Source organism: Salvia splendens, chromosome 3 (assembly GCF_004379255.2).
Source record: "Salvia splendens isolate huo1 chromosome 3, SspV2, whole genome shotgun sequence".
NCBI lineage: Eukaryota > Viridiplantae > Streptophyta > Magnoliopsida > Lamiales > Lamiaceae > Salvia > Salvia splendens.
This window is the reverse complement of record NC_056034.1, coordinates 32,701,276-32,709,473: the sequence shown is the minus strand read 5'-3', so window position 1 is coordinate 32,709,473 and position 8,198 is coordinate 32,701,276.

Here is an 8,198-nt window from a genome sequence, read left to right as displayed (position 1 = left end):
CCTTTCTGCCGTACTTGCCAATTATGGAATTATGGTCCCCACTGTTATATGCTTCCTGTCTGGTTCTATTAGGTAGCCGTTTACACGTGTCTGCCAATTATGGTCCCCACTGTTATATGCTTCCTGTCTGCCAATTATGGAATTATGGTCCCCACCTCAACCCAGTTTGCGTGGCAGCAGCCGGCCTTGTCCAAAGTTTCTAAATGCTTTCTTACGTGTCCATCTTCGTGGGATCGACCCCTACTTCTCTATACTAATCCATAGTATTCGGGTTGAGGGATCTTTGAAGGGGAGTTTAGTGTGCCCAACGACAGAGCATTCCATGTTCTCTTTTGTTCCTAGACCAAGTGATATAGTGGATTCATAGGACTTAGCATCTCGACCTATCATAACACCAGAAGCACGCACGAGTACTTTTGCTATTCTCCTCACACACTTCAAATGGCGCCGTTGCCGGGGATGGATGCAGTAGTTTGTGTTAGTGTTTAGAGTCTTAGGCGTATATAGTTTTGATTTATTTTCTTTCCTTTTATTTGTAGTTTATGAACAGAGGCTCACGGTCTACTCACTGGAGTAACTCGTCTGGGTGGGAGCACGGTCAATTCATTTGGTAGGTCAAGGACACAGCCTCCACAGTAACCACCAGATCAGGGTTCACCACGGGAGATCCGTTTCCGAGTGGATTTACTAGCGACGAATCTTGGGCGTCGTCAGGACGTGAAGATCCGGAGTCACCGCCAGAGTCGGAAACAGAGTCAGAAACAGGGCAAACAGAGGAAGTAGTCATGGCGCACGTAGTAGACCCAGATCCGGAGATAGGGTCGCTAACTGCCCTTTTAGATGGAGAGCCAGCACAGGCCATAGTGACGAACCCACGTCAGAGGTCCATTGAGATCAAGACGAATGTGCTCGGAATCTTACCGACATTTTCTGGGCCAAGAAGTGAGTGTCGGTACGTGTTTTTGAATGAATTCAGTAAATTGTGCAGCATCCAAAAGAGGCCAAATGATGCGACGGAGGAGGACTATCGCTTGCGCGCGATTCCATTCACTCTGAAGGGGGAGGCCAACACATGGTTATTACGGTTACCCCCAGATTCTATCCGCAATTGGAGAGACTTTAAATTGGAGTTTTTAGATTACTTCTTCCCATCCAACAAGATGAATTCTCTGAAGAAGGAGATAGTGGAGTGCAACCAGGACTATGACGAGTCATTGAGCCAATACTGGTCAAGGTTCAAAGGATTGCTGGATGCATGCCCGAATCACCGGATGATAGAGGCAGAGTCCTATTCTCTGTTTTATGAAGGAGCGACTCCTGAGTCGAAGGACTTGATGAATTCCTCAAGCGGAGGGAATTTTACACGGAAAAGAGGAAGTGAGGCACGAGAGATTCTGGGGAAATTGATAGATGCCAAGAAGGCATATAATAGTCCAAGGAATGCTGTGAGAAGAGGTTCTGCGAATGCACTGAGGGAACAAGATGATGATAAGGTAGAGGCAAGGATAGATAGACTCGAGAAGGCTCTTTTGAATGATATCGAAAAAACTAATTCGCCAGCGCCACCGGAGAAGGAGAAACCGCCTGGTCCAGGAGAGTCCCAATTTCAACAATATTACGGATCCCAGGAAAGAGATTACCAGGCCCATGTGAATGCGAAGGGGAGTTGGAATCCCGATGGAAGTTGGAACCCCGGGAGACAAAGAGATGCACCCTGGAGGAATCATGAAGGGCAAGACAATTGGAACAATCGGAACCAGGGAGACCACTCGAACTGGGGAAACAGGAATCAAAACCATCAGGGGAACTCTTATGAGCCACCACACCAAAGGAATTTCCAACCCACCTACCCAGGTCAAGGAAATCAGTTCAACAACAATTCAGGGGGTCAAGGAAATATTCACCCGACCCAAGGAAGTGGAGCAAACCAGAATGCAGGACCCTGCCCTAGTCAGCCGAGTTCTAAGCCACCAAGGAATCTTGATGAAATGGTGCACGACCTCATCAGTTCTCAGCAGCACATGCAGAACAACTTACAGTCGAACAATGACGTAGTCCACAAGCTTCAGGATGCTTAGCAAGAACAAAAGGCGGTAATGGATATGTTAGCAAGGCAGCTGTCACAGATTGCTACTTCCTTGAGTGACATGCGAGGTAATGAGGATAAAATTCCTGCCTCAGTAAAACCGCCTGATAGGGCCAATATTAGCCAAATTACCTTAAGGTCTGGGAAGGGGTACGAAGGCCCAGCAATGAGACCGAAGGAAGTCACAGATCCCACCGAGGGCAAGGAGACAGAGGGTATAACCTCTAGACCGAGGAACTTGGATGCAAACAATCCCATGATTAGAGATGAACTCAGGGCAGGAGATTTGGAGAAACCATTGCCTAGAGAAACTGAACCATTTTTCCTCGATCCAAGGCCAGAGTTGGTAAGGGAGGAGGAGAAGAAAGAAGTCGAAGAATTCTCGGCCGGTAGCTCTACAGGAACAGGGAAGCGACCGAAACCATTCCCAAGCCGAGGGGAAGTAAAGAAAAAGAAGGATGAGCCGGTAGATTTTATGGACATTTTTGGAAAGCTGAAAATCAATCTACCATTCTTACAGGCTCTGAAATTGCCAGTGTTTAGCAAGTTCATCAAGGAATTTATAGCTGGTAAGGCGAGACCTAGTGGAAAAATTTTGATAGGCGAGAATGTGTCTGCGGTAATTCAGAAACGGAGGATGCCTTCGAAATGCAATGATCCAGGTATGTTTACTTTGCCCATCTCTATTGGTGATGTAAAAATCGAACATGCTATGTGTGACTTAGGTGCATCTATAAATGTGTTACCACTTTCTATATACAAGAAGTTAATAGGGGTAGGCATGGTGGACACGAAAGTTGTGATCCAATTGGCAGACAGGTCATGCATTTGTCCTGAAGGAGTGCTTGAGAACGTGATAGTAAAGGTACATAACTTCTTGTACCCAGCTGATTTCCATGTGATTAAGATGAGTGATAGTGAGTCTGCAGAGTCTGGCGGAGTACTTTTAGGGAGACCTTTCCTACGTACCGCTAAGACTATCATTGATGTCTTTGATGGCACCATTTGCCTTGATTACAATGGGGAGAAATATACATTCAGCATAGATGAGGCAATGAAGAAACCCCTTGACGTTGAAAATTTGCATGCTATAGATGTTATTAACCCCTTGGTCCAGGAATATCTTGAGACCGAATTAATGCAGGAGCAGATTGCGAATTCTGAGATGAGTCATGCTATTGATAGAGAAGTAGCAGGGTGGTGTCAAGCAATGAACACTAGTGAGTTATCAGATGAGGAGCTAGCCGAAGCAATTCTGGAATTCTGCATGAACCCGGAGCTAGCTAGATCAAGGAAGACACCTTATGTGGCGAGCATGGAAAGTTCTACTGAGTCTACGAAGGGAATAACAACTGAGTCGACAGAGAAAAATCCCTTACCCCAGGAAAAAGATATCCCTAAGAAAGAACTGAAAACACTTCCACCAGGTCTCAAGTATGCGTATCTAGAGGAGAATGAAACTTTCCCTGTGATTATTAACAATAGCTTGACCGAGGGACAAGAAGAGGAACTGCTGAAGGTAATTCGGAGGAACAAGAAGGCAATTGGGTGGACACTCTCTGATTTGGTAGGAATCAGTCCAGATCTGTGCATGCATCACATTCGGCTAGAAGAGGGAGTAAAAGCCTGCAGAGATCCTCAACGCAAATTGAATCCTAACATGAGGGAGGAAGTGCTGAAGGAAGTATTGAAACTACTCTCCCTAGGAATCATTTATTCCATACCAGACAGTGAATGGGTGAGTCCAGTACATATGGTACCAAAGAAGTCGGGAATACAGGTGGTCAAGAACGACAAGAATGAGTTGGTGTCCACCCGACTAGTTAGTGGGTGGAGGATGTGCATTAACTATTGGAAGTTAAATGAAGTGACTAAGAAAGACCATTTCCCTCTACCTTTCATTGATCAGATGTTGGAGAGGTTGGCGGGCAAGCAATATTTCTGTTTCCTAGATGGATATAGTGGGTATTTTCAAATATACGTGGATCCCGAGGACCAGAAGAAGACAACATTCACGTGTCCCTTCGGAACATATGCTTACAGAAGGAGGCCGTTTGGTCTGTACAATGCGCCAGGCACTTTTCAACAGTGTATGATGAGTATCTTCTCTAATCTCCTAGAGGATTGCATCGAGATTTTTATGGACGACTTCACTGTGTACGGGAATTCATTTGACTCATGTTTGGCAAGTTTGGATGTAGTGTTGAGGAGGTGCCAGGAAAAGCATTTGGTTTTGAATTTCGAGAAATGCCACTTTATGGTCCCAGAAGAAATTGTCCTAGGGCATGTGGTATCAGAAAGAGGTATACAGGTAGACCAAGCAAAGATTGATGTGATCTCAAAACTGCCTTACCCGACATATTAGAAAGAAGTAAGAGGATTCCTAGGGCATGCTGGATTCTATAGGAGGTTCATAAAGGATTTCGCAAAGATTACTCAGCCACTCACTCACTTGTTGCATAACGATGTCGATTTTATTTTCGATGAGGAGTGCAAAAAGGCTTTTCAGCTATTGAAGGATAGACTAGTATCTGCTCCCATTATTATAGCACCCGATTGGAATCTACCCTTTGAAATAATGTCCGACGCAAGTGATTACGCAGTAGGGGCGGTGCTAGGTCAAAGAGTCGATGAGAAAAGCTATGTGATTTTTTATGCGTAAAAAACGCTCAATCAGGCCCAGAAAAATTATGACACCACAGAGAAGGAAATGTTGGCAGTTGTGTACTCATTTGAGCTGTTTCGCCCGAACTTGCTGGGGTCTAAGGCGATAGTTTTCACCGATCACGCTGCATTAAAGTACTTACTGGCGAAGAAGGAGTCTAAGCCAAGGTTAATCCGTTGGGTTTTACTCTTACAGGAATTTGACTGGGAAGTCAGAGATAAGATTTAATAGAGAACAAGGTAGCCGACCACTTGAGTCGCATTTATCAGGGAGAAACAGACGAAGCAATACCTGATGCGTTCCCGGAGGAACATCTATATTATCTGGAAAGTTCGCCCAGACCTATCAGTTGGGAAGAGATAATGGCAGTAACAGGTCCAGGAGATGCTGAAAAAGGAAAATGCCAGATAAACGCTGAGTCGTGGTTCATAGACCTAGCAAATTACTTGGTCACCAGAGAAGTGCCCAGTTCCCAAGAAATTTCTCGGGCCCAGAAGATGAAACTGAAAAGCGAAGCCAAGTACTATTTTTGGGACGACCTGTATCTATGGAGGATGGGAGCTGACCAAGTAATTAGGAGATGTATTCCAGAGTGGGAACAAAGGGATGTGCTGAATCATTGCCATGCTCTAGCGTGTGGAGGTCAGTTTGGACCAAGGAAGACCGCGAGGAAGGTGTTAGACAGCGGGTTTTAATGGCCTACATTGCATAAGGATGCGTTCGAATTCTGTCAGAATTGTGAAAGGTGTCAGCAGACTGGGGGAATCTCCAAAAGAGATGAAATGCCGCAAGTCCCTGTCATCGTTTGTGAGATTTTCGACGTCTGGGGAATGGACTTCATGGGTCCATTTCCATCTTCATATGGGAATGCATACATACTTGTGGCGGTGGATTATGTTTCGAAATGGATAGAGGAAAAAGCTACCACATCTTGCGAAGCTGGTGAGGTGGCAAAATTTCTTAGGGCTAACATTTTTAACAGGTACGGTGTTCCTATGGCTGTTATTTCGGATCAAGGAACTCACTTCCGGAACCGTACGATAGAAGCTCTGATGAAGAAGTATGGAGTCCACCACAGGTTATCTACACCTTATCATCCTCAGTCTAACGGCCAGGCGGAAATATCAAATAGGGAGATCAAAGCTATACTTGAAAAGACAGTGAATCCGTCAAGGAAAAATAGAAGTAAGAGGCTTGCCGACGCATTATGGGCTTACAAGACAGCATATAAGACGCCTATTGGGATGTCTCCATACAGGTTAGTGTTCGGCAAGATGTGCCACTTGCCAGTTGGACTGGAGCACAAGGCATACTGGGTGGTTAAGGAGATTAACATGAATCCTCAAGCTTGTGAGGAAGAGAGGAAATTGCAGCTCCAGGAGTTGGAAGAATTGAGGCTTGAGTCTTACGAGTCCGCGATGTGGTATAAAGAAAAGACCAAGCTCTGGCATGATAAGAATCTCCGGACCAAGGAACTACAAGTTGGGCAGAAAGTTCTCCTGTTCCAGTCCAGGCTTAAGCTGATGCTTGGAAAGCTAAAGTCCAAGTGGATCGGACCATATACTATTGTTGGCTTCGCGCAAATGGAGCAGTAGAGATCTAAGGAGGCGCCTCGAATTCTGTGCCTTTCCTCGTCAATGGTCATCGTGTGAAGGTATTTCGGGATAACTCGGAGCTGTGTGTAGTGGACGAAGTGCCTCTAAGTGCACTCCCTGATATCGCCTAACCAATCTAGGAATGAAGTGTTCTTGAAGAAATCATGGGTCAAGTAAATTGAGAAGTTTCCTGACCCAGGGAATCTCAAGAATACTTGAAAGAGAGTGTAAATATTTAATTGCTTTCCTTAAATCAAGAAAACCCCAAACAAATCGGAAAAAAAATAATCTTCCAAAAACATTTTCGAAATCCCAGACTCTTTAGGGAATTGTTTTTTACTGTCATATCCTTGACCTGGGAGTCTGGCGTTTCATTTTCAGTTTGATGTTTTTCTAAGTGTGATATTGCAGAGCGTATTCACATGGGGCAGGGATTTGAGGAGTAAATTTTTGGAGGGAGTTAGCACAGGTTCGAATTTCAAAAGGTAACTTTATGGGGAGGTGTACGGTCGCTCGTGTCACGCCTGCAACCACCTGCAAAACCGCCCTTTCCCATACCTACAGGCTATAACCGTGCTCTTTTTTTTTTTATTTTCCATATCATACTCACTCTCTCTACGAAAAAATCCCCAAATCTTCTCTCTCTAACCCTAATCGAAGAAACTTTTTCTTCCGAGTTCTTGTGAAATTCTACAGATTCCGCCATGGAGAACACACAAAATACAGGAAGCACCTCTGGATCCGCCGAATCTAACGCAGCGTCGTTCATGGCCGATCTATTGTAGAAATTTGGGGGGCCAGAGGAGACGATGGAGACGTTCTCCATGCTCACCACTATGATGGGGAAAACACTCCACCACCACAAGTTTCAGAGACTGCGAAACCCCAACCGGAGGCCGTACATTCGATGGCCGAACCAGCCACCAGTGTAGCCCGAACAACCGCCGCAAACGTACCTGAGGAGGAAGCGGATCTGGCTACGGGTTTGGAGCTTTTTGCGGTCAGTGAACCAAGGTTAGACCATGTTTCTGAGGGGGAAACCTCTGCCATTACTGCTGATGGTGCATCTGAAGGGGTAACCCCTGTTATTGCTGTTGTTGATGTCGTTGAGAGAGAAACCCGTGTTGTGTCAGAAAGTGTGGGTGTACCCGCTGTTTTGTCTACTAGTAATCCTGAGGGAGAAACCCTAGAAAAATTTGGGGGCGATGAGGCCCAAGTCTCTGTTGACAACGATGATGAGGGGAGGACCCCTGAAAAGGTTGTGGGTACTGAGACCCACAATGAACAAGATTTGGTTGGGGTGGAAACCCCTGTTTATATCACGGGGGCAACCCCTTTGCTGTCTGAGGAGGGAGAGGCCCTCGTTACTGAAGATGTACAGGAACCCGTCGACGAGAGGGTAAATCTAATCGTGGATTTGACTGATGTCCCGGAGGGGACGATTTCACCGGTAAATTAAAGGGAAGCCCAGAGACAAGCTCGCCGGAGCTTGATTGATGAAATTGATGACTCTGTCCAGTAGACGGAAGGAGAAGCGCTGGGTCCAGAGACCGCAGCCCGTGAGCTGGACATCTCTCCTAGACTCCCCAGAGCCAAGTAACTTTTACTTTTTCTTCTTTTATTTTTCGTTTTTCATTCCTTTTCTGTTTGTGTTTGTCTGTGACCAGCATGATCTATTTTGTATATATGTGTTGCACCTTCCCACACTTAGCCCAATCCTTGGTCTAAGTGTGAGAAGGGGTTGTTCTGTTTTTGCATGTTTTGGTTTTGTTTGTTGCGCCTTCTCCCACTTAGCCCGTTGTACGGTCTAAGTGTGAGAAGTTTGTTTTGTTTTATGCACGTTGTTTGTTTG